Source organism: Corvus brachyrhynchos, unplaced genomic scaffold, assembly GCF_000691975.1.
Source record: "Corvus brachyrhynchos isolate BGI_N302 unplaced genomic scaffold, ASM69197v1 scaffold906, whole genome shotgun sequence".
Classification (NCBI taxonomy): domain Eukaryota; kingdom Metazoa; phylum Chordata; class Aves; order Passeriformes; family Corvidae; genus Corvus; species Corvus brachyrhynchos.
The window spans coordinates 56,929-60,342 of record NW_008238384.1 but is presented as its reverse complement, the minus strand read 5'-3'; the positions used below and the strand labels follow the sequence as shown (position 1 = coordinate 60,342).

General features: G+C 53.0%; 1 pseudogene; it reads left to right on the top strand.

Moving 5' to 3' along the window:
• Nucleotides 1-1,362, top strand: part of LOC103617078 — a 10,529-nt pseudogene extending 9,167 nt beyond the window's left edge.
• Nucleotides 1,363-3,414: the final 2,052 nt, after the last annotated feature.

The window sequence follows — 3,414 nt, the reverse complement described above, 5'->3', positions numbered from 1 at the left end:
CGTCCCGCGCGCCCCCCGCCCCCCGCCCGGCCCGGTGCCCGCGGAGCCGCCCTGGGCAGGAGCTCAGCGCCGGCCGAGCCCCGGGCTTTCACCGCCTTCGGGACAGCCCCGGGCTGGTTTTTCCCCCGAGGGAGAAGCCGGCGCCGTCCTGTACCGCGTGTGGAGAGCGGGGATTTCTCCGGCGTTTTGGGTCTTTTGTCCCAGGGGGTGTGTGGGGGTAAGGGCTGACAATTTAATATCTAGCAGTTATTTACTGGTTTTTCTTGCCTTGAGGGCATTCTGTTTGTTAACAAATCGCTGGAGTTTTCTTCGCTTTCATCTATTAATACCCATTTCCTATTGGTGGAAAGGGATTATTGGAACCCTGTAGAGGAGGCGACACTCACTCCAGAGTGTCCTCTTTTAAATCGTCTCTCAAACGGAGACACCCTACAAGTGCTTGGAATGTGGAATGAGCTTCAGCCAGAGCTGCCACCTGATCCAGCAGCAGGAGATCCAAACTAAGGAACATCCCTCCTAATGCTTGGAATGTGGGAAGAGCTTCCTGTGGAAGTCTGACCTGGTCACCCATCGCAGGATCGACGCCGGGGAACAGCACTACAAGTTCTTGGAATGTGGGCAGAGCTTCAGCAAGAACTCCCACCTCCTCAAGGACCACAAGATCCGCACTGGAAAATGGCCCTTCGAGCGCTTGGAATGTGGGAAGAGCTTCAGCCAGAGCTCCCAGCTCATCACCTGCCAGTACATCCACACTGGGGAGAGGCCCTATGAGTGCCCCGTGTGGGAGGAGCTTCTCACAGAGCTCTCACTTGACCTGCCACCAACTCATCCACCTCTAAGGAAAGGATTTGTCATTCCCAAGCCACGGAGGAGGAGGAAAAGCCCCGGAGATCCCACACTAGGATGTGTCTCTCAGGGAAAGAATCTCTGTGCTGGGAAGGCGGCCGGAGCCGGAGCCCGGAGGTGGTGGAGAAGCCTCAGGCTGGGGAGAAGCCCCACAGGTGCTTGGAATGCGGGAAAGGCTTCAGGTGGAGCTCCAACCTTATCAATCACCGCAACATCCACACTGGAGAAAAGTTCTATGAGTGTGAGGGGTGTGGGATGAGCTTCAGCTGGAGCTCTGGTCTGATCCAGCACCAGGTGATCCACACTGGGGAACAGCCCTACACCTGCTTGGAATGTGGGAAGAGCTTCAGGTCAAGCTCTGATGTGAGAAAACACCAGCACACCCACACTGGGGAGAGGCCCTGTGAGTGCCCCGAGTGTGGGAAGAGCTTTGTGCGCTGCTCCAGCTCCATCCCCCGTGGGAGGATCTCCAGTTGGAAGATCCCCAGTGACCCCCATTGGGCAGAGCCCTGCTGATCCATGATCCTGGTGATCCGTGTTGGGAAGACACCTGGCTGAGGGGCTCCACATCTTCCTGGCTCCCCGCGGGCACATGAATGAACCCGGGGCAGGGACATCCATCAGGACACAGACCAATGCTCTAAGTCCACTGCGGAAAGCAGATTTGTTGACTTTCTACCCCAAAAAAATCTCCCCTGTTGCGTTCAATCTTTTTTTCAGGTGACATCAAGCAACTCTGGATGGTGCTGGAGGTTTGTTCCAACCTCACTGATTCCATTATTCTGATTTTCTCTGGCCCAAGGGTGTCTTCTGCAGCCAAATGGTGATGGACTGGGGCAAAGACCAAGATTCTGGAGACAATGGGGTGGAAATCCCTCCAGAACAGGTTCTTCGCTCCAACCCAAGCACAAAGATCCTCAGCCAGCATGGACACAGAAATCCTTTTCTTTTGGCTTTGGTTTTCTTTTCATTTATCTTCATCCCTTCAATACACTTGAAACTGGGGAAAAAATAAAGGCATTGAACCAAGAGATGGGTGGGGACATAGGGGACATTGCATGGAGGGAAACGTGGTGGGGACACAGCCATGGGTGAGGACACGGTGGGACAGGGCCAGGGACATGTGGGGATGTGGCCATGGCCAGTGCCATGGGGGGAACTTGCAGGGGATGTGGGGGATGCTGGGTTTGAGGGAGTTGAGGGTTCCTGGGAGGGATTTGGGGGTTGCTGAGGGCTTTGGGGCCCCCAGGCTGAGCGGCTCTGGCTGCGCTGGGAGACCCTGGCGGAGGCTCTGGGGCAGCTGCTCAAGGACCCCCTGAGCTGGACCCCCAGCCAGCATTGGGCTCCTGGAAGGGAATGAACGTCCTTGTCCCCAGGAAGGAAATCTCAGCACCCCCAGGGTGTTGGGGGCAGCTGAGAGGCCACAAGAGGGAGGGGAAGGCCAGACAGAGCTGTCCACCTCCAAAACTGCACCCCAAAAATCAGGGATTCCTCCCAGGAAAAATCTGCCAGGAACTGCCTGAATTGAGGGAAAGGAGGGATGGGACCCCCAGACTGAGCCAGAGGGGCCTGGAACCCCCAAAACCAAGCACAGGGGAGGAGGACTGGGGGGACTGTGGAGCGAAACAATGGACTCTACACGATTCAATGTCAATCCGGCAGAAGCCATTTTATTGATGAACTGCTGTCCCTAATACACAATTCCTGCTTTTCCTACATGCGATTGTGCATAATTATTATTGGTTAAGGGCTATTTTCACACAAAGCTACTTTATGCTTTATGATTGGCTCTTGTCTGTGTGTCACATCGTCCGTCGTGTATGTCACAACTGTCCTTCAGTTTGCATTTTCTCATCCTTTTCTTCCTTTGCTTGTTCTTCGTTCACATCCTCCCCAATGCTGCTTGTTCCTTTCTCACAACCTCCCCAGGGACTTTTTCCCCTGTGCACGTGCTCAAGTCCTTCTGTCTTACGTGCTCTGGTTCTTCTGTTTTGTGGCTGGCTCACGGTAGGTCCATTTTCTAGTAAAAATGTGGTTTCCACATTTCCCCATCTCCTTGAACCAGCCATATGCTTTGTATTGATTTCTGCACCATTCTAGAAATACAAGTGATTAAACATGGCAAAACAATTAAAAACCAAATAAGCGCACCCCCTATAGTAAGGATTTGTTTGACAATATCTTTCAACCACCCAGTAGCCCAGATCCTTCCAACCATGTGTCTAGTCTGTGTCCTGTTGTGATCTTTGTCATGTTTTCCTGTATTTCCTTAAGCCTTCTATGGATGGATACAGAGTGATCAGGCAAATTCATACAACACAGTCCCTCAAAGTCCTCACAACCACGTCCCTGCGCCAGCAGCAGAAAGTCAATAGCAGCCCTATTCCGTGATAATGCGTGCCTTACACTGTCTGCATCAACTAACGCGTCAGTGGTAATATTCAATGTGATGTTTAATTGTTTGGCCGCCCAGCAAGCCAGCTTTTCTAGGTTACAGAAGGCTCTGGCTGCAGTGACACCTGATCTTAATAAGGAAGCAATAACCCGTGATGGTGTTTGTCAGGAATG